The sequence below is a fragment of the Schistocerca gregaria genome, chromosome 3, assembly GCF_023897955.1.
Source record: "Schistocerca gregaria isolate iqSchGreg1 chromosome 3, iqSchGreg1.2, whole genome shotgun sequence".
In the NCBI taxonomy this organism is placed as follows: domain Eukaryota; kingdom Metazoa; phylum Arthropoda; class Insecta; order Orthoptera; family Acrididae; genus Schistocerca; species Schistocerca gregaria.
In genome coordinates this window covers 383,391,645-383,415,345 of record NC_064922.1, presented here as the reverse complement: position 1 = coordinate 383,415,345, position 23,701 = coordinate 383,391,645, and the positions used below count along the sequence as shown (strand labels likewise).

Genomic DNA, 23,701 nt, shown 5'->3' with positions numbered 1-23,701 from the left:
AACAATGAATTGCTGTAGTCCTCTTTCTCTGTCCGGCATTACTGAAACGCCATCATATGTTTGACTAACCACTATTCTTTCCACATTTCATTCTTTCAATACTTCATTAATAATGTTTGACAAACCTACAGCAGTTTTATCTCCAGAAACAGCGTAAAATCCAACGAATCTTTCCTCAATTTTGTCTTCAATAAAGTATCTAGGTTTTATACTCATTTGACTCTTGCGTGACACGTCTAATATTTCATCAGCTTGAATCGAAATGAAATTGCAGTTCTGAATTTCAGATCTTATTTTCTCATTAACTGCCAGAGTTATCATTTTTCTTACATCATTCTCTATATCTGGAGAAGTTCCTTTAAAGTTTGAAGATGATGACAGATGGTCTTGGATTAACTGCTCTCCTTGAGCTAGTAAATCCAACAATTCCAGACAGTTACCTTTGTAGCTGAAGGATTCATCTTCTCGATTGCCGCGAAGGGCCAGTTCTTGTTTACAAAGAAACACAATTGCCTGAATAATACAAGCCAATACTCTCCTGTTGGATGCAACTTGTTTGTTGTATTTTATTGCTGTCAGACGAGCGGCTTGAGAAAGAGCGTGCTCAATTCTACTATTGCGCAGTAACTGAAATGATTCTTTGTTCTGCAGGTGACGTTTTGATATCTGATGTTTTGGTGCTTTCCTGTCAAAGTTCTTTATTGTACAAATGCCCTCATTGCACCATTCCTTTTCACCACCAAACAGAAGACATATATAACAATATAATCTGTTATTAACTGCATTCGCAGTCAGCCAAGTATACTTTTCGTACTGTCTGAAAAGTGAGTTTTTGTTTGACTTCACTTAAAACTACACCGAGTATAGGAGTGGGTCGTTTGTCTTTTAATTCGCACTTTTTTTCGTACGGTACGTTAACGTAGAAAAAGGCGTATTTAATAAAAATTCTATAAGTTGTTCAGTTGCTCGCTCACTCATGTTGGCGACACAACAAAAATGTGCTCTAAAATCACACAAGAATGACTATGAACACAAACCGCGCGGCTGTTCACTTCCGTGTTAAAAGCCAGCATAGAAGCGGCAGAGACTAGTCTGCTAGCAAGTGCACCGCACCGGCCTTCGTGGAAGTTGGGGAAGTGGAGGGGGCGCAGGCGCACACAGCCAGGTAAGGCAGAGACTGAGAGCAGTCGAGTCTCAAACAGGCCGGTACACCAATACTCAGGGTGCGGCGCGGGCTACAAGACTGATGTCTTCGCACATTTAGAGCTCTTAGCAGAAAGTTATTTATATTTTTGTTATGAATTACTATTGCACCTTTTTTAAGAACGAATACAGGGGAGACTAAGTCTCAAAGTCTCCCCTCACGCTACGCCACTGGGTTTTACTATGTTCCAAAAAAAATCCCAAAACACACTTTATTCTCGTGTAAGACTGACACACTACTAACTTGCTGACATAACATTGCTCCATTTGCCTGGCAACCCATTCCTTCACTAGAAGGCATGAACGTAGTAAAGAAGCAAAAGAAAAAAAGCAGGACCCACATAATGTACAATAACGGGCGCAACATGGCGCCACTTTCAAGTGTTAACGAAACTAGTCTCTAGTTGAAATATAAACACAAACAAACCCTGGTATTAAAATCAAAACACTGGTATACATTGTTCACAGTTTCAAATTAAAATCCTATTTACCAGGTATAATTACTATATATCGCATCAAAACACTGTATACCACAAGCATAAACGGCTGGATGTGTTGTGTATTTGAATGGGGGAGGTGAGAGGGGAGGAGAAGAGGGGAGAATGAGGGACGAATGTAAGGGAAAGGGGCAGCGAGTAATCTATACTTATTGCATGGAAAGGGAAGGGGGTGTTTCTTGATTGTATAAAAACATGAGAGGGAGGGGAAGAGGAGGAGAGTTACAGAAATATATATATATATATATATATATATATATATATATATATATATATATATATATATATATATATATATATATATATCCATCAAAATTAATATTAAGAAATTAAAAGACTATACTGTTATCATGTAATTGTACATATACAATTGTAAAATAGCTTTTTTTATGTGAGCCTCCGAAGCATGAGAGAGCAGTAACAGTAGACAACAAATCACAGTTACTGCAAACCTGAAACTACATTCTAGATACTACATTCCAGCAATCTTAAATAATGATAAAAGCAACCTACGATAATAGGTACAGAGTGTGTACAAGATATTAATTAACACAACAGGTACATATAAAAGTAATTTATCACAACGCTAGTTATATGTAGTAGACAATCACAACATCTAACATGGTAGGCTATTTAATCTGTACGATTCTTTACCTTATGTAACGGAATAAACACCACAAAAAACGTAAGTATTGAAAGCAACTAAAAGTCCAACTATCACATAACTGCAAAGTGCATTTTATCTAACTCTGCCATACACAAAGACAACCTGATCCAAAATATATAAAGTAAGCAACCTAAATATTTTTTTTTATATTAGGCCAGTAACATGGTGTATATGTACTGATGGACAACTATATAATGTTAAGGATATACAAAGTGGTAAACTAATTACTGTTTAATTCAGACAATTTGCCCTTTTTAATTTACCCAAAATGAAGAACATTTCATTAGCCATTTTCAAAGTTATAGCTAAATTAGTGCTTAGTACATATTGCTATATAACCTCATCAAAAAATTAAAATGTTCTGATATTTGCAATCAGCCTGTTCATTTAAAATTCTATCACACTCTTTCTTGTGGAAATTGTATATATTAGTATTCTCCAGTAAGTCCAGTACATGCCCCTTTTTCCCTATGTAATATAGCCATATTATGCCTGATGTCCCCCACCATGTGTTTAGTAGTTTTTAAATGCAACCCAGTGTTGTTTCGCCCATACAGATGCTCTCTAAACCAAATGTTAAGTGCTCTACCCATCTGTCATATATACAGTGAATTGCAATCTGAATTTTCCAATTTATGTACTCCTGACCTATCATACTTGTCTCCATTACTCCTTACATTATGTTGTAACTTGTGTTTTAATAAATTATCTGTCTTGAGAGCTATTTTGATTTTATTCTTTCTAAAGTGCCTATCAACTTTTTCAGGAATCTTGCCTCGATAAGGCACTGAAACATAAGAACATTTTTCTTCATTATTCCGTTTATTTCCCTCTTCCTTTTTATTTTCAATTAAATCTTTATTTTTATTATATATTTTATCTACGAAAACTCTTTCATATGGCATTATCACTGGCAATCTGTCTCAAAATTTGTAATTCTTTTTTAATCTCTACTTCTGGAAGTGTTGTTCTTAATAACTTGTAGCTCACAGAATTAAAAAAAAGTTTCTTTTGCAATTTGCAGGGTGACAGGATGTTCCATTTATAATCACATCACTGTTTGTCGATTTCTTGTAGATACTGTACAAATGGGAATCACCTACTTTCTTTATAGTTAGATCAAGAAAATCCAAAGAATTGCCTTCTTCTAACTCTACAGTAAACTGCACATTTTTGTGCATTTTATTAATACGGTGTTTAACACTTACCATGTCTTGCTCTGTACCATTTATCCTAATTATAGTATCATCTACTTATATTTTATAGTACACCACTTTCTGTGCTATTTCTTTATGTTGCACAAAAAAGGAATTTTCCACATGGTTTACAAAAATATCGGCAAGTGTTCCAGTCAGACAGTTACACATTCCTAACCCTTCTTTTTTATGTAAATTTTCTTATTAAATGGAAAATAATTGTACTGTAATGGCATTTCTAGAAGTTCAGTTAATTCAATAATCTCCCCAGGTTCTGATTTCTTATTTTCCTTAATAACTGCAACTGTCTCTGCAATTGGAAAGTTAGTATATAAATTGGTAATATCATGAGATGCAAGACATGACTGCTGAGAAATTTTAATACTATTCAAAACTTGTATTAATTCTAAACTGTTTTTCACATTAGTATGATGTTGCATGTTATACAACTCTTTAATTTTTTATTCAGTATTGTATTTAACTCATAGTTCGGTGATGTCGCATTATTCACAATCAGCCTGATTATTTTGTCTAATTTATGTGTTTTAACCTGTGATCTTAACTTAGGTAGTGACACAATCATGCTTTTTTTCTCCCTATCAGTAAAAAGTAATGCTTTTTAAGCATTGTATGAAACTTGTTAGTTGATTCTTTGTTAACTTCTATAATGTCGTTACTTAATAATAATTCTTCTGTTTTTTTAGTGTAATCATTATCACTAATCAAAACAATGGTGTTGCTTTTGTCTACCTTGGTTGTTAATATTTTATTCTCATGAAGCTTTTTATTAATGGTTTTTAAAATAGTTTCTTCTGTATTTCTATTTTGGGAATTTTTACTTTCAGCATTGTTTGCTGTAGCTACCTGTACACCACTATTAGCTGTTTCAGGATTTTTCTATTTAGTCATTTTTGTTGCTATTATTAACTCTGCAATGGTCTCATTAATTCTGTTTCTGCCTAATTCTTTGGGATATTATATTGTAAACTTTTATTAAGCAGCTTCACCTCTTCTTCAGTAAAAGTAATGCCAGTAAGGTTAATCATTCTATCTTCAAACTTATTCTTATTTGCCTGCTGTATTTCACACATACAATTATTTACTAACAACAAAAACTTAATTTTGTTATCATGTCTTTTCTGTATTGGTCTGAGAGACTTATTCACTTTCGTGTATATAACATATTGCATTGCAATGAGATGTTCTTGTAATAGATAATTTTTTTAAGTATTCCTACATTTATTGACTTTCGTTGTTAAAATACTGTATTGTTTATAAAATTCTCTTATCTGCAAGTTAACCCAAGCTTTTCACTTCTAGCTTTAAGTAACTGTGCTAATTTATTTTTATTATTATACTGATTTTTGCATACTTTGGGACTATTTTATGCAAAGATATTTCTTGTTAAATAAAATTTGTAGCCTATTTTTTGCTATTTTTTCTGATATTTAGTACAAACATTGGTGTACAAACCAAAATGCTGGTATACATTGGTATTATACCAAAGAAACTAAGTTTCATCTCAATACAGCATTCTAACAACCAATATATTGTTGTACACAAATTAAAAAATACCAGACCCATGCTTCCCATTAAGCTGTCATTTGTTACAGTCTTTCACAGAGACAATTATAAGAACAAATTAAAATCCTGTTTACTAGATATAATAACTATGTATCACATCAAAACACTATATATAACAAGCATATAGCACTGGATGTGTTGTATATCTGAAGGAGATAGGAGGAGGGAGGGTGGATGGGGGAGGATGTAAGGGAAAGGGGCAGTGAGTAAACTATACTCACTGTATGGAAAGGGAAGAGGGGGGAGGTGGTTTCTTGGTTGTATGTATTGTGACTATGGCTTCACTACTGCAATGTCAAATAACCATTTAACTTATATTATAGTCATAATCCTTTATGGTAATTATGTCAGATTATACCATTTATGAGTACTGATAATACAAGAAAGATTAAATACTAGAAACATATTAAGTTCATTAACAACTACAAAATTTTGTAAATAAAAAACTAATGATATAACACATCAGAAATTGTTATGTTGTATGAGGTACAGTACATTAACTCAGTGGTCATTAACATGATACATTCTGTGTACCAAGAGGGACAACAAACATTGGAGAACCAGCATCAGAGAGTAACCCAAGTGAAGGATTCTGAGGCAGGAGACAACAGAAAATTGACACAAAGAAGTCTAAATAGACAGAGAAAAGAAAGAAAAAATGGCAAGATTTCGATGAAGATCTCAAAGAGTGATGCATTTAACAATAATAATAGTAGTGCTGTTATAATAGCACTGCTGTGCATTCTACAGAACAATGAAACAATTCCAGAAAACTAGAAAGTCACATTAATTCACCCTCTTTATAAAATGGGGAACAAAACAGATATCAATAATTATGAGGAATTTCACTGCAATCCTCTGAATACAAAATCTTATCGAAAGCTCTTCTGGACATGTCATATCCTTAGTTAGATAAACAAATCTGAGGGTATCAAACTTGATTTAGAAGTAACAGATCCTGTCCAGAGAAAAATTCTAAATTTTAAACAAATAATTGCTTAAATGAAAATATCAAATTAAAAAACTGAGCAAACATTTCTTAATTTTAAAAAGGCATGTGTTTCAATAGACAGTGACTCCCTCCTCAAAACCCTGAAGGAATTTACAGTAGACAGGAAAGCTCTGGAAGTAGTTAAAGAAACACTTACAAACACAGTACCTAAAGCTAAACTTCTCGAAACAACTTAGTCCCTGCCAAATTGTATTAGGTGTCAGACAAGGAGACAGCTTTTTACTGTTATTTTTTGTAAGTGATTGTAAAACAGAGGCATAAAAACAAAAAGTTAATAACTATGTTAAGTTAGTTAAATGGAAGGAAGTAATAAATTGCTCTCATAGTTACAGAGGGAACCTCAGAGAATGCAAGGAAAGGACCAGAACTTCTGAAGGAGACAACTGAGATGACAGATCTACAGATGTCATGTGAAAAGACAGAGCACATGACCAATGAAAGTAAGCCAACAAGAATTTTAAAAATCAAGTATGGTAACATCAAGAAAACAGACAACTTTAAATATATGGGAGAAAATATGAATATGAAAAGTGAAAAAGAAGCAGGTAAAATCAAGACTAAAAAATGAAAAGAGCAGGCATTATGTAATAAACTTGTACAATAAAAATGTTTTTCTACAGATATTAAATTAAGACATTATAATAGAGTTAAAAAAACAGTAGTCCTCTGTGGATCAGAAACACTACTTTTATCCAGATGCAAAAGGGTATTAGAAGATCTGGAAAAGATACAATGAAGCATTCAGCGAAAAATATTTGTTCCAATAAAGAACGAAAATGCCAATTGGGTTTTTGGGCTAAATACAGAAATACACTGATTCTGCCCTAAAGTAACTGACGTGACATGGAAATGATGTGTTATAGTTTATGGACATCTAGAGAGAACGGAGGAAGACAAATTAACAAATAATGTCCAAGTAATCTTCCAGAACAGTTAAACAGACAAAGAAACTGGGTTGGGAGGCAAGATGAGAAATGACTTAGAAGAAATGTAGATTGAATAGCAGACTTATATAGAGACAGAATCAGACTAGAAGTGAAGAAATTGAAAAGTTTTCAGTAAGCTAAAAGAAACGAAGAACAACTGGTGTCAAATGGTCAAATGTGAGGAAAAGAGCCCATTCTGAGAAAATCAAAGAAAATCGGAGGAAGGAAAAGAGAAATAAAGGGTTATCTTGACATGGTCCTCAGTTGATCCGTAACGATGAGAAAAATACAGTAGTGTTATGCCACGTAAAAGTGTTGACTACAGGCCTCCAGTGGTTATTCAAGTTTTCGGGATTACACTGCCTGAAAAAAAATTAGTACACCTGGAAAGATGACGTCAGTTTTGATTCAATGACGGATGTGCCACCTGGGAAATAGGAAACGTACTGACAATGGTTTCAACGTCATCTACCAACAAATAGCGTAGTGCCATAGCTACCAAAGCACTATCTGTGTCTATCCTTCAATAGAGAATGCTCGCAGCCAGAAAGCTCAGTGTAGTGCAAACGTATGTAGCAGACAGACAAGCACACCACGGAAAGGCACTCGCGCTTCCTACTGTCAACTGGGCGAGTTTGAAAGGGGCAAATTATGGCCTTCCAAGTGGCGGGATGGCTCTTTCTGAAACAGTCACACAAGTCGAACGTGCTGCGTCTATTGTGCAACGGTGTTGGTATCAGTGGTCTCGAGAACATTCTCACATCCATAGACGAGATTGTGGATGTCCACGCAGCACAGATTCCCACTAGGATCGTCGTATTGTAAGGGCAATAGTAGCAGCCCGTACAGCCACCACATCACAGATAAGAGGGATTATGAGCCCAGACATGTCAATACTAATTGTTGCGAGCTGTTTGTTAACAGTAGGACTACGTCACCCACACCTATGGCCGTTCTCCTGTCACGCCACAGCATCGACGTGCAAGGCTCGGCTGGTGCCGTCTGAGGATGACAAGGAAGACGGAATGGCGTGCAGTGGTTCTCAGCGACGAAAGCAGATTCTGCCTGCGCGCAAATAATGGTCGTTTGAGTGTACGATGTAGACCTATTCAGCGCTGTCTCGTAAAGTGCATTCGCCCAAGACACACTGCCCCACCTCATGCCTTATGGCCTTAAGCTGCAGCTCTCATTCAGCTTTGGTGTTTCTGGAGGCTACGATAAACAGCGTTCGGTACGTGCAGAATGTTGTTACACCCATTATTGTGCCATTATTGCAACAGGAAGGTGATATGTTGCTCCAACAGGAAATGCTTGCCCACACAGCCCGTGAAACTCTACGTGCTCCGCAAGACGCCCAGCAGCTGTCCTGGCCAGCACAATCTCCGGACTTGGCTTCAATTGAGTACGTGTGGGTTTGATGGGACGAGAAGTTATTTGTGTGACTCGTCAACCCCCAACTATACAAAACCAAGTGAACAGGTCGAGCAGGCGTGGCATAACGTATCCCAGAACAACATTCGCCATATGTACGATCGAGTGGATGCCAAAGTTAGCGCCTGCATTGCCGCCAGTGAAGACTACATCACGTACTAATATGGGTTTTTCAGCAAGTTCCATATCTGCCACCTCGTAACTGCTTCTGCTATTGATCTGTATATATAAGCATTTCATATACTCCACTGTTGCAACAATAAATCTTGAGTAAACGGGAAAGTTCTAAAAGAGTGCAATATTTTTCTTTTCGGAAGTGTATCTTACTTTTGTATCTTTATTCATACGTTCCTTGTGTGGGGTTCAATAGTTGTGAAACTGCAACAGGCCTTTCTTCAAACTTCCTAGCCAGAAATTCAAAACGAGAGCCAATAATAAAACCGAACGAACTAAAGAACTGTAGACCACACCTGTCTCACAGAACTAGTGTACAATTGTGAGAGAGACCTTGCGTTCTGTCACATAGGTACTCCAGATTTATGGTGCATCAAGAGGCCAGCGACTACTGTTCCGGTAACTCAGCCTACAACAACACTAGAGAGGCTTCAGAATTTTAGAACTAACTAATGCAGTAAACGAATTAATGCTTTTGTATAATTTTATCGTACGTGAAGAAATACTGACCGCAGTGACTGCTGATATTTCGGTAATGCCTCAGGTGGACACCCCCAGAGCCCTGCAGCAGTTTCTAGAAGAGCTACTGACGAAAGTCAGAAAGCAACATGATCCGACATGCCGGTCTCCGAGCCCGAAAAATATTTCTTTTCTTTGAACAGTCCTAAATCACAGACCACTGCACTATACTTTCCATTGTTTTTTCAGTGTTGCACAATATTTGCGATCTAAATTCACAGAACTGTTACATTAACTGGATAACTTCTAATGTATTTCGCGAAGATATATATTTTTTCTTACACACCGAAGTGGGTAAAAATATGGACACAGAACCGAAATTTATCGGCGTCTGAGACCGCTCCCTGGTTCATCTATACCTGCATGATGGGATCGCACGGATCAATTTGATCAATTTTTTGCTAGAATATATTTTTATCGCTGACGTTACACGTGCGGTGTCCACAGTTGTGTACACACTGATAACTTCTGACAACAGGAAAACCATGTATAAAGAGGATATCGCAGGCTAATCAACATTAAATGAGTACTTGTTGATCGCAGTGGAACCACCAACAGTAAGTGGTGCAGAATAATAAATGATTAAATGCGTATCTGTAATAAAATATCCATAGTTCCATCTCTTAACTTTAAACATGAATGTTCGACAATATTTCTCCGTCACAGAGTGTCGGCTTTCTCAGTTTTAAAATATGCTTTCGAAATTAACCAATCAACAAAATATGGGCTAAAATAATAAATCAGGACAGTTCGTTTATCTAGTCACTTTCAAAAAAATGTTTGGTTAAATGTGGGAATTGCACCGGGTCAGCTGAAAATTCTGTTATGTATTAGGTCCTGAGGAAACGTACACGACCATAATTTCGTTTTAATTCCGCACCGTTTCCCAAAAAGAGTATCGATAGTTAAATACTTATGGCAATAAGTAAACGAATTAATGTGTTCGTGCGTTTTAATTGAACCTTGTGCAATCATGCAGACATGTGTTTGTGTTTGTGTGCGTGTGTGTGTGTGTGTGTGTGTGAGAGAGAGAGAGAGAGAGAGAGTAACCGCGCGACCGCTACGGTCGCAGGCTCGAATCCTGCCTGGGGCATGGATGTGTGTGATGTCCTTAGGTTAGTTAGGTTTAAGTAGTTCTAAGTGCTAGGGGACTGATGACCACAGATGTTAAGTCCCATTATACTCAGAGCCATTCTGTGTGTGTGTGTGTGTGTGTGTGTGTGTGTGTGTGTGTTTAGGGCGCCTAGCAGCAAGGTTATTAGCACCTTTGTTAAATTAATATGATACGAATGTTGTTAAGAATCACAAGAGTAAATATTCATCGAATGTATCCTCACCTAAAACTTTCATCAGACTTTTTCCATTTACATTCTCCTTCGTCTACCTAATAATACCAAGTCCCGCAGAATGTAAGATAGGCGGCTTTCTCAGTTTTAAAATATGCTTTCGAAACTAACCAATCAACAAAATAAAGGCTAAAATAATAAATCAGGACAGTTCGTCTATCTGGTCACTTTCAAAAAAATCGAGAATGAACCAACTGAAACGTCCCATTAAAAATGAAGCACGACTGTGCTGGAAAACCTCTTACGTTATTTGATTTTCAAACAGCTGAGCAAATCTGGACGTACTCAGACAGTTCTCTCTTTACTTATTCTGATCACCACTAAACTGACACACACTATATTTTTAGCGCAATGCAATCTGACTTTCAAAAATCCCTACAAAAGAATGGCCATGACTAACAATAACCTATACCTTTCATGAATCACTTACCTCACAAAAATCTTCGATACTCGAACTACTGCAATACAACGAGCACCAATGCTGCAAGCTAAATAAAAGATTCTAACTACTGAAGGCAGTAACTACTGATAGGCATAGTTAGCAAATGAAAGATTTTGATAGAGAACAAACAATGTATTTACCTTAATAGTGTTCAAAAGTCATAATATATATATATCAGTTCATGTCATCCATTCTTTCAAATTTACTTTTTCTGACGGACACACGTCCAGATCGTCCGCTCTCTGAACTCTGGCATCTCTCTCTCCACACCCACCACTGCTGGCGGCTCACCTCCAACTGCACAACGCTACGCGCTGTTCAGATCCAACCGCCCAACACTACACAAGCGAATATTCCAACAATGAGTCCAACCAGCCACAGACTGCACACAGCACAGTCAATGATTTTCATACAGAGCGCTACGTTGCGTTACCAACATAAAAGCCTGAACAGCCTATTTACACAGCTAATAGGGCTAATAGGGCTTCTCCCAAATAATTTAAGGAGAAAGTGAAACAATTAACATAATCTTAAGCACCGTATCACATTTGTCTGCTAGAACAGAGGATCAGTTACTGAAGTAGGTTCTCCCCTCTTGTCTTAATATGAAACACACACAATGAAAATGTGCTAAACTTAAGCCGGCGCCCCACAAGCAACAAACATTGAACGGTCCTGTCACAAACTGTGTTATTTCAACAGTCAAGTTAGAAAGACACCATTACACTCAGTGGTCGAAATGAGAAACGCCACAGTTAAGTACACGGGGCAGTCAAATGAAAACGAGAAAGGTGGAAAAAGAGTAAGTAAACCGTTTATTATTTCATAATATGGAAATGGAAATGCCGTGTGGCTAGGGCCTCCCGTCGGGTAGACCGTTCGCCTGGTGCAAGTCTTTCGTGTTGATGCCACTTCGGCTACTTGCGTGTCGATGGAGATGAAACGATGATGATAAGGACAGCACAACACCCAGTCCCTGATTGGAGAAAAACTCCGACCCCAGCTGGGAACTGAACCCGGCCCGTTAGGTATGACATTCCGTCGCGCAGATCACTCAGCCACCAGGGCCGGACATTTCATAATCAATCGCCATATCTCTTACTGTATGTATCTCACTGTGAGACTAGACAGACGATGTCTTCATGGAAGAATCTTTACGGTCGCCTAGGGAAAAATGGATTGTGCCCAGGCGTGCACTTCTTTGTCTGAAGAAAATCGACGGCCACGAATACTTTGATTCACGGCTCCGAAAATATGGAATTCGCATCGGGACAGATTGGGGCTGTGTAGAGGATATGTAAGGCCTTCCAAGCGAAACTTCTGCAACGTATTCGAAACATGTGCTGGCCCATGCTCTGAGAGCTTTGGTGTAATGTATTCTTTTAGCCTGTCTGATAACATTACTTAGCCATGAGTTATCGAAATCGGTTCTTTATTGGTACTGCATATGTGCCTGCATTTTTGCAATAGGAAGGAGTTATTAAAGAAAGTAATAAAGATTAAAAGAAATGTATTACATTTGTCGTTCAAGTCGTCTGTTTTCTAGGGTCCTAGACAAGATAGCCGTTCGAGATTGGCTGCATTAAGAGAAGACTCCTATCTCTAAATCTTTTGTTTACTATTATGTTGGTGCATCAGCTCGTAGTGTTTTTGTTTTGCATGTCGGTATTCCGGTTACTATGGGTTTATTAATCGATTGTCATTTTTTATTTCTAGTTCACTGTTGCTATATGTTTACATATTGTCATTTTGTAATTTTGAGATAGTGAGTAGAGTTGTGGACGCTAGAAAATGAAGTGCCAAGTGGAGAAATCGGAACACTTCCGACGTATTCTCCTGTTTGTGTTCAGTAGAGACTAGACGTCAGCGGAGACAGGCAGAAACATTTGCACCATTTATTGAGATAGAACCACCTGACCGAGCACCGAAAGAAAATAGTTTTCTAGTTTTAAAGAGGATCCTTTTGACATTAGTGAACTTTCACACGAAATGTTCAGTGCACTGAAGGACCTTCCCTCAAGTATGTTTGGTAGGGTAGCCATTACAGCGTCAAATTAAATGTGAGACTCAGAAAACTTACAGAATCCTTAAAATTTAAAATGGTGTCCAAATGGCAATACTTGTTACACATGAAACATTGTGGTTTTAGTTCGCTAGTAAGATATCATTATAATGATTCAAATGGCTCTGAGCACTATGGGACTTAACATCTGTGGTCATCAGTCACCTAGAACTTAGAACTACTTAAACCTAACTAACCTAAGGACATCACACACATCCATGCCCGAGGCAGGATTCGAACCTGCGACAGTAGCGGTCACGCGATTCCAGACTGAAGCGCCTAGAACCGCACGGCCACACCGGCCGGCGATATCATTATAGCGTCCGTGCAGAAATTAACATGTCACGCTAACAAATGAATACGGCGAAAGATGAATGCTGGTAAAAAGTTGTTGAAACCAATGAATTTCTTAGAGGAGAAGTCTTTCAGCCAATGGATGTACACTGAGGTGACAGAGGTCATGGGATATTTCCTAATAACGCGTCAGACTACCATTTTCCCGGTGTAGTGCAGCAACTCGACGTGGCATGGACTCAATAAGTCGTTGGAAGTTCCCTGCAGAAATATTGAGCCTTGCTGCCGCTATAGCAGGCCATAATTGCGAAAGTCATGCCGGTGCAGGATTTTGTGCACGACATGACCTCTCAGTTAGGTCTGTAATAGTTCGGTGGGATTCATGTCAGGTGATTTGGGTGGTCAAATCATTCAATCGAATTGTCCAGAATGTTCTTCAAGCATCGTGAACAATTATGGCCCGTTTACATGGCGCTTTGTCACCCATAAAAATTGCTTTGTTGTTTGGCAACATGAAGCTCATAAACAACTGCAAATGGTCTCCAAGTAGCACAACATAACCATCCGTGCATTTTCATGTAACAGCCTACACTTTTATGGTGCCACCAGCACTTTGTACAGTGCCGTGTTGGCGACTTGTACGGCTTCGCGTGGTTTGTTCCACACTCGAACCTTGCCATCAGCTCTTACCAACTGTAATCGGAACTAATCTGTCCAGGTCACGGTTTTCCAGGGTCCAACCGATGTGGTAAAGAGCCCAGGATAGACGCTGCAGGCGATGTCGTGCTGTTAAGAAAGGCATTCGTGTCGCTCTTCTGTTCTCATCGCCCATTAACGCCAAATTACACCACACTTTACCAACGGATACATTAGTTGCACATTGATTTCTGCGGTTGCTTGTCTGACAACTCTACGCAAACGCTCCTGCTCTCGTTAAGTGAACGCCCTCTGCCACGGCGTTGCCCGTGGTCAGAGACAATGCCTGAAATTTGGTATTCTCGGCACACTCTTGACACTGTGGATCTCGGAACATTGAATACCCTAACGATTTCCAAACTTCAATGTCCCATACCTCTAGCTCCAACTACTATTCCACGCTTAAAGTCTGTTAAATCTTGTCGTGCGACCATAATCACGTCGGAAACATTTTTGCATGAATCACCTGAGTATTGATGACAGCTCCGCCCATGCAGAGCCCTTTTATACCTTGTGTACACGATTCTGCTGCGATCTGTGTATGTGCATATAGCTATCCCGTGACTTTTGTCACCTCAGTATTCTATTACAGTTGAGGTTTGAAGAAATCAAACACAATAGTTGAACGTGATTGTAAAGAGCCCACCATGCAATGGTGAGAAGATGTTACTGAATTCTCTCACTTTGCTGAAAAAAATTTTGAGGAGTGCTGTTTACTCATGCTGTCGAGGATATTCTTTACGAACTGATAGGGGAGAATGTTGTACGTTGGAACAATTTTCAGATTTTCGCTGTAGCCGTTCCTGTAATTGAAGTTTAATATAAGTTCTTATTCTACTTTTAAATGATGGCAATCACCATTTATGTACTGCAGTCTTTTTCGGAAATTTCAAAAATTACTCCGGAATATGTGAAAACATGTTTCAAGGTGCAACGTGGTCATGTACCTAGCAACAAATAGTCGACTGAAATTAAGAAAGCGTTTCAGTCGAGAAAATCTTGTCAATAATGTATTTAGTCGACTGTATATTACATTATTACTCTATTGCAGACCAAGGATCAGTAAGTGAAATATTATCAAATACCAGTTCCAAGTGAAACACATTTTGAAATAGAAGCTACTGGAAACACACGAACTTCAGTTTTCGAGACAGATAAAATTGTTAATAAATTTAAAAAACTCAGTTCATTTGTAAATATCAAGTGTTCGATGGCAAAAGACTTTATGTCGTTTCAAGATATAACATAGTGTACGACCTATGAACTATGGCTTTACCGTCTTCAACTTATATAACTTGTTTTACCACAAAATCCTGTAAATGAAGAATTAATTATCTGTTCCAAATAGCTTTAATACACTATCCAGCATTTAAACACGAAGAACTCGAAATATTTACACATACTGCCTAGAACAGCAAGAACAAAACCTGTAGAAAATGACGGCAACTGCTTATGGCTGTCTCTAGAGAGTATGCTCCATGTGATTCCAAAATCAGTCAGCAGACGGAAGTACCGACCAAAAAAGATTATGTGTTCCTAGGCACACTATCGTCTAGGTACAACACTCTCTCGTACAAAATATGGCCAGTTATTATGTCATGGCGCAACAATATAGAGATGCGAAACGTATTTAACGCAATTACTTCAAGATAGATTTATTGCGGAGAACATATAGTGTAAAAAATTCGGCGTCTAAGTATTATAGAATTACCATTCTTTTTTCTGGAGCCAGGCTAAGAACACTTTTTATTTGATTTATTTCTTTCATTACTTAAATCTTATGAGCCAAAGGAGAGTTAAAACTGCTGTTACTCCTGGGAACAAAGACTAAAACAGTCGCACTGTAAGTAGTACATACATCGAATTTTAATGACTAAACCAGAAATGTTGCTTCTTCTGCTGCGCTCGGCCGAAGAAGAGAGACCCTCTGCCACCGTCCGTGTTCTCTAAACGCTATGAGACCTACGTGTTTCACACGTTCGGTGAAGGAAACATCACTCCGTGTAGCTGGAGGAACTATACTCGTGAAATTGTTTTAGTAGATTCTTTAGTCTTGGTTTAGCCCTCGTAGTAAGATTCGGGATTCACAACTCCGATCCCGCTACGTTGACGGAAACGTAATATTTTACGTGATGTGTTAAAACCAGATGAAATTGCAATCGTCCGACCATAATTGTGGGCCTTTGATTGCTCTGGGACATGGGTTATTGGAACTTAAACATATGAAATATTTATTCACTTTATAGTGTGAATGATAAAAAGATTCGCCGGACGAGTGCTTGATAATTTAGAACCCTTACTTCACTTGAAGTACAATGTTCAACATTTACAGAAGTTCTTTTCCGTTTGAGTCTTAAATAACTCTTTAGTCCTACTCGATGGTTTTGACTGTTTCAGCTGGGGACTCAAACTGTAGCAGAGCGCTTACATGCTCCGCTCGATATTGACCTATGTGCGAGTGTGCTGCTGTGTTAAGAGAGAGGCCGTGATCTGCATGAGTGCCTCTCGTTTGTTGTTGCTCATGCAGCCATACCTCGCTAATTTGTCTGGTATCGATGTGCATTGCCGACTTTGGTGTGACACTGCGATCTCTGGACGACACCACATCATGATCGTTACCAAACCAATACTCCAGTATTTTTATGTCTGTGACAAATGCTCATCAAAATTTCATTGTTATGTGGGAATTTTATCTCTATCTTCAGTACAGAAGAAAGCTATTCCTACAGATTGAGAATGGGGTGAGTACATGAAGGCTACTGGGTGCAGTTACTGTCTAGCGTTATTGGAACTTTTCAGATGGAGATCGCGATATAGCACGCCGAGAGCAGCATTTTCTCATCTTTTGGACTCTGAGGTAGATCAGATCATTGGCAAGAGGACATAACACCTTCATGCTAACATATCGCAAAGACACTTAGCTGAAGCGAATTGATTGTGGAACAGTGGTGTCGAGATGGACTCAAGATAGCAGTGTGACAAGGCGACTAATCTATAAGCCCCCCATCATTACACCGCAGGCGGACCGTAGGATTGTTCACCTGGCTCTGAGGAATAGGTGGATGGCAATAGCAGAAATCGAGGCATGCGTTACAGACATGGTGTCACCACGAACTGTCGGGTAATTGGTTACAATGAGTTGGATTGAGATCTCGAGTTGCCATGTGCCGCTTACCGCTGACATCAAACCACAGAAAACAGAGACCTGCATGGGTTAGAGCCAGAGTTAACTGGGACATTGAGTGGCTTTCTGTGGCGTTCAGCGATGACTTCTCGCTTCTGTTTATTTCACATACGTTTAACATACAGGATGTTTCAAAAAGAATATACGTATTAAAAACTATTATTTTGTCCAAATTATCGATCGCTGCGCCTCGGCTCGGCTATTGGAGAAACGAATACATAGTCTAGCTTATATTAATAGCCGCTAGCTGTCAGTTGTCTTCTGTTTCACTAGGTAACCGTCATATGTTTCAAATGGCTACGCCGCAACAGAAATCACTTTATGTTCTCGAGTCTTCGAAGTGCAATTCCATGATTACAATGCAAAGACGTTTCAGATTGAGGTACCAAATTGATCCTCCGAATGGGTGGAACATTCGTAGATGGTATCGACAGTTTCTAGACACAGGATGTGTATGTAAAGGAAAGAGTCCTGGCCGCCCTCGTGTTCCTGAAGAAAATGTTGCACGAATTCAAACTGTCTTCCTACGTAGTCCTTCAAAATCAACCCGTCGTGCCAGTCGGGAGTTACAACTGTCTAAAACAACAATTTGGCGTGTTTTGAGACGTCGGTTGGTTACGAAGCGTTACAATTTGCAGCTGTTACAAGTTCTGCGTCCTGATGACAAACGCAAACGTGTGACATTTTGTAACGAGATTCTTGATGCTATTGACAATGATAACACTTTCGCACAATGCATGGTGTTCAGTGATGAAGCGACTTCCCTAAGTGGTCAGATAAACAAACACAATGTTCGAATTTGGGGCCTACAGAACCCACATGTAGCCATTGAAGATGTCCGAGATTCTCCCTAAGTCAATGTGCTTTGTGCGATATCCGTATCATCTGTTTACGGCCCATTCTTCTTTGATTGAAACATGGTTAACGGTCTCAATATGTTACAAACCTGGTTGATTCCGAGGCCGCACGAAGACAACTTCATTTTTGAACAAGACGGGACACCCCCTCACTGGAGTCACGAAATGTGCGAATATCTGAATGAAACTCCACCCAACCATTGGATTGGTCGTCAAGGAGCTGGTACTTAGCATGTCTCAGCTGGGCTTCACGGTCACCGGATTTGACACCCTCAGACTTCTTCCTGTGGGGTTTTGTTAAAAACAACGTTTATGTTCCACCACTCCCATAGACCCTGGAAGAGTGGAAGAACTGGATCTGTACTGTCATAACATCAGTGATGAAGGGCATGCTTGCTCGAGTATGGGAGGAATTTGAGTATCGATGTGATATTGGTCGTGTCGCTGATGGAGGACATATTGAACATCCGTAATCCGAGCTTGATAGGTTCGTAAATATGTTTGTAAAGTTTCATATTCGTATGTCTTAAAGTTTAATAAATATCTGCACTCGAAATAAGTATATTCAATTTAAATACCCTGTATTTCACACACATATTTCACCTGTATTTCTAGCTAATTCCGTCCTCATTTTCACACAGATCAGTGTATAGCAAGTCGTATCTCTTGAAAAATGTGTTGTAAAATGATATAATTTTGCAGGTGCATCCAGTGTTACATGTGCCTACTATCTGATAAATGTGTTATGACTACTGTAGAAATAGTAGCAAAAAAAGTAAGAAATTGAAACGTAATGCATCATGCGCGTCTCAGTGTTTATGACGTCATATCTTCTGAATTATGTGTCGTACAATGACATAGTTTTATAGGTAGATTCAGCGGCAGATTTGTATACTGTCTGTGAAAAGTGTTGTGAATAAAGTTAGTAGCAACGAAGTAATAAATTTAAACATCTTGCGTGGCGCATTAGTTTTTCGCGTGTCTCACTATGTTCTGAACTGTCATACAGTGATCTAATTTTTGTGGTCCATTCAGTGGCATATATGAATACTATCTACGAAATGCGTCACAAATACTGTTGATCGTAAAGAAAAAATAAATTGAGAAGTCGGTGCTGCATGCGACAGTTTTATTGCATGCACAGCAAAAAAATTTAACTTTGTGGTAGATTAAAACTGTGTGTCCGACCGAGACTCGAACTCAGGACCCTTGCCTTTCGCAGAGAAGTGTTCTACCATCTTTTTCTTCTGATTTCGTTTTTTTTTTTAATAATGTTCGTTGCATATGTTCGGGACGGACGTCCCATGACACCTGTTTAAGTCCATTGTTGATTCGCTCCCTCAGTTTTTTTTATTACAGAGGGCAGCGAACCCTCTGACCGAAAACGCTAAGCTACCGTACCGGCTCCATGTGAGTTACCACAACTCAGACCCGTCCGCATAGCTTCGATTCCGCTACTACCTCGTCATGAATCGTCCTCGGGTAGCTCAGTGGTAGAGCACTTGTCTGCGAAAGGCAAAGGTCCCGAGTTCAAATCTCGGTCCAGCAGGAAGTTTCACATCAGCGCACACTCCGATGCAGAGTGAAAATTCTTTCTGAATGTATTATTGTATTACTACTGAAACCTGGGTGATACAGAAATAATTCTTCTTTTTCAGCAGACAAGGCACCTTTGTGGAACGACGTTCTTCGCCGATGCGGCGACTGCCAGGAAGAAGGATGGCTGTCCCTTCTGTCACAGTGGCGTTACTCGCTCTCTCTTCACAGAACGTGCAAGAGACAACTCACTTTGCGAGCAAACGGAGGCACCCACAGAGGAGGAGATCTGGCTTCCACGTATTCAAACTGTAGTCAGTCGTCGACTGCTCATAGGACTGAACTTGTTTACTTTCAGTGGCATAATGTGCAGGGACTCATCTGGACAGTGACAGCGATGTAGTACAGAAGTTACAAGGTCTTTTTTTGAGCTCAGTGTGCGCGAGTATCTCGGCAGTTGATTTTTTATGAATGTCAATAAATGTGTTTCATACTAATGGCTGTTAACAACTTACTGGATACTTTAAGCTAACAAACAGCGAATTAATTGAATATATACTTGCATGCAAAGAAAAAATTGACTACCAATAGTGGACCAGATCAGCCCGATGTATGTGAACTGTGAGTTGAAACGACTATTACTGGTATAATCCTTCCTCCAGTCGACAAAATTATTGTTCCTAAAACCTACCTCAGATTTCCATATTATTACAAATGCGAAAGTCCGTAAGTGAGTATGTTTGTTGCTCCTTCACGCTGAAACGGCTGCACAGATTTGGAAGAAATTTGGAATGCTTACATACCGCACTGGAAACAAATTCTGGAAAATCATTTTAGTAAATGTCAGCCTCTCCGAAGAAGAGAATTGTCAGCAACTGCCCATGTGTTGTTAAAGTATTTACCAGTGGAACAACAGCTATTCTTAGAAGAAGCCGTTCACTCTTTTATTTTCTAACTGTGCCGTACTTGTGAAAATGCTTTTATTGTTTAATATGTTCTACACAATACGATTCAACATAATGAATACAATGCTAATGCAATCCTCAAAGTTTTTAACCCATACTTCCACACAAGCCCGTTGCAGTTTACCCACTGAGCTGGATTTGTTTATGATATGCGAGCTTATCCACTGGTAACAGGTATACACGTGAGGCCAGGCGACGTTGTTACAAGTACAGACACTATAAAATTTACGGTGCACCAAAGTAGAAACTGCTTGTTTCCTTTCTTCGTCAAGTTAGTATGTTTGTTAGTGCTTCACGCTGAAGCGACTGGACAGATTTGGGTGAACTTGTAAATGGAGGTAGCCTATAACATGAATTAATACGTAGGCTACCTTTTATTCCGAAAGAAAACGTCGTTCCCATGCAATGGGTAGTGTCACTAAAAAGTCATCCATGAAAGTTAACTGTCAAATGAATCCATTAAGTTTAGCATAGGGATTATGTTTTTCCATAAGTAAACGAGAGAATTTTGAGCGACATGTGTTCAGTCAGTTTATTCCATCACCTAACATCTGGTGAGGCTCTTTTTCTTTTTCATATCGTGAGATTTACTGGACCGCGAGTTGTTCGCGCCTCATTAACTCCAAGAAGTAACTTTTGTGATGGCGCATATGTGTGCACAGTAAGTTTCGGCATTAACATTTCTTTATAAATGAGTAGTTAACCTAGGGTAACACCGCGGGGAGTAAGATAGTATTTCCATAATTGCAGACACATTGTATTAGAGTCACTCATACAGGAACTGCTAGTGAACTAACAAATGAAAGCGATCGTTCCACTTTATATCTACATCAACGTTTGGGTGTGTAACAGAGGATAAACTGTGTACCACCCCCCCCCCCCCTCCTCACCCCTCCCTCTCCCTTCTTTTCACAAATTATATGAGAGAACAGCAAACTGCCGGAAAGTCACTATTCAAGATTGATTTTCTCTGATTTTGGCGCCAAGGTTATTTCTTGAGATTCCTTAGGGTATTTTTGTTACTACTAAATGAAAAAGGTTGTTTTTCTTACCAGACATGTTTCACTTTATTGAAGCAAATTATCGTCAGTGGTCTGTAATTAAACATATTTACAGTCTAATTTGTTTCCTAGTTCGTCAACGAACTGTTGGTTTTAACTTATGGTCATTTCTGCTTGGTTTTCCGCCTACATCAGGAAATGCCTTCTTCTAACACGTCTTTGGTTCCTTTCTACGTTAGACACTGATACATGTGGTCTAATTTTACGCTCCTTTGCACAACTATGCATTTCTTACGTTTTACACAGAATACTTTTCCTTACACCACTGTTCACTGTTTATTTATATACTCCAAGTGTGTATTGTGTTTTGCAGTGCTGCTAACATTCCCATTAGTTGTCTTTGATCTATATTTTTTGTTCTTTTTTTCTTTCTTTTCTCTGTAATTCAACGCGAGTATGCTATTCTGTTTGATTATTTTGCTCTGTATTTATATAGTGTGTAAAATTAATGAAGGAATAATGCTGGAACTGCTTTTTTATGAGTAGATAGGAGAGGGAGAAGCAAGTATGAGTGGGCAAAGAGCATAGTAGAATGTTGGAGAGTGAGTTGGAGGAGAAAGGTGAGAGGCAAGAAGTGAAATGAAATTTGGGAAGGGAGGGGAGGGTTGAATATAAGAGGGTGAAGGAGGAAGTAGTATGATCCCTGGCTCTCCCCGGACGTCTGTTTCCTGAAACGTTACATTAACCCTCTCGAGCATTCACAACGCTTCTGTTTTTAGCGTCTGCCGTCTCCGTGACTTCTCACGCACACTAAACGACCCCGTGTTGACTCTTCCCTGTACCCTTTGTTAATCTGACTTGTAAGATTCCCATACTTATAGTCAATACTCAAGAATCTATTGAAAGGTGGTTTTCAAAATTACCTCATTCATGGATGAATTACATTTCCTTTGCAGTCTTACAATGTATCTAGGTCTTGATCCTACACTTTCCACAATTTGTTTTTCGTCCTCGATACAACTTAAATTAATTCAGACGCATGCTCTTACACTGTTTACGGTTGTTGACTGTTTTGCAGTGATCGCTGGCCAACTTTGCAATCGAGTAACAGTTCATTTATTTACGTACAATATGTTACATTTCTGGGTGTTAGAAGATTCACTGAAAATAGTTGCACATTTTAAAGGCTATCTTCAGATCTTCCTTCATTTCGCTATATTTTTCTGGCGTTGCAAAACCTAAAAATACAAGAACATCATCTGCGGACTTTTTTTTCTACACACATCAAAAACTGTTTTGCGTCACCCAGGTTCGCAGAACTCCTGAAGATAGACGTTGACTGTGGATATTGTATCACAGACACGGTGCCTTTAATTGTTCTGAGATGTCACTAAACCCGCCCAAAGATGTGAACATCCATGCATGAGCAACCCCTATTCGACGGAGGGGGTCCGAGAGCCGATCAGTTCCAGACATTCCACAAGGAAGGAGGTACACGGCTCGTGTTGCCTCTGTAGTTCAAACATAGCTAGACGGTCAATACCGCGGTTCGATCGCGTTCGCATTTTTACTTTGTGCCAAGAACGGCTCTCGACGAAGGAAGTATCCAGACGTCTCCGAATGAACCAAAGAGGTGTTGTTCGGACATGGAGGACATACAGAGAGACAGGAACTGTCGATGACATGCCTCGCTGAGGCCGCCCAAGGGCTACTACTGCAGCGGGTGTGACAGCAACACCACCATGTTGAATAATGCTTTTCGTGCAGCCACAGGGCTTCGTGTTAAGACTCGAAAAGTGAGCAATAGGGTGCGTGATGCGCAACTTCACTCCCGACGTGCATAGCGAGGACCATCTTTGAAACCACGACACCATGCAGCGCGGTACAGATGGGCCCAACAACATGCCGAATGGACCATTCAGGATTGGCATCACGTTCTCTTCACCGATGAGTGTCGCACATGCCTTCAACCAGACAATCGTCGGAGACGTGTTTGGAGGCAACCCGGTCAGGCTGAACGTCTTAGACTCACTATTCAACGAATGCAGCAAGGTGGGGGTTCCCTGCTGCTTGGGGTAGCATTATGTGGGGCCGACGTACGCCGCTGGT

At 39.3% G+C, this 23,701-nt stretch overlaps 1 protein-coding gene across 1 annotated transcript in view; it reads left to right on the top strand.

Moving 5' to 3' along the window:
- The window catches only part of LOC126355380 (uncharacterized), a 233,594-nt gene extending 213,471 nt beyond the window's left edge, over positions 1-20,123 (top strand). Inside the window, exon 5 of the mRNA XM_050005674.1 lies at positions 19,752-20,123. The gene's annotated coding sequence lies outside the window, so the exon portion shown is untranslated. The remainder of the gene's footprint in view (positions 1-19,751) is intronic.
- The last annotated feature ends 3,578 nt before the right edge of the window (positions 20,124-23,701 follow it).